Genomic DNA, 588 nt, shown 5'->3' with positions numbered 1-588 from the left:
CTTCCACCTCCAGGGAGAATTTCAGATTAATTTATCTGAAGACAGCGTGCTCTCTTCTTGCTTATTTGCCACCATTACGAGGATAACAAAACGCCACCTTGGCTTCAAGATCCTGGGTAGAGGCTCACGGTCTTTTTCAACCGTCTTTGGCGAGGCCTTGCTTCCTTCCACGCGAGTAAGTTGCGGCTTGGGGCCATGGAAAGGACTGGGTGAGAGCCCGAAGTGTCGTTTGGAAAAAAAAGCAGCCCTCCCTCCATCCCCTCAGCACCACCAGCCCGCTCTCCGGGGCCAAGCTGCCATGCAGCAGCCCCATATGGGCGAGACTTGGCAGGTCCGCGGGGCTCCCCTCGCAGCCGCGGAGTCGGCGCCGGCCGGGCGTCCGCGCCCGCCGGCTGCGGGGCTTCGCGCTCTCGCCTCCCTTCCCCCCGAATCCTCCCTCCCCCCACCGGCCGCCCCCTCCCCCTCTGCCGCGCTCCCTTTTGTTCGCTCGCCGCTCGGGCCGCCGCCGCCGCCGCCGCCGCCGCAGGGCCCGCACCCCAGCCGTAGGCCCCGGCGTGGCGGGCCGCCCCGCCGCCGCCGCCGCCGCCG

This window comes from Mirounga leonina, unplaced genomic scaffold (genome assembly GCF_011800145.1).
Source record: "Mirounga leonina isolate KUSES-001 unplaced genomic scaffold, KU_Mleo_1.0 Mir_93, whole genome shotgun sequence".
Classification (NCBI taxonomy): domain Eukaryota; kingdom Metazoa; phylum Chordata; class Mammalia; order Carnivora; family Phocidae; genus Mirounga; species Mirounga leonina.
This window is presented reverse-complemented; position numbering follows the sequence as displayed.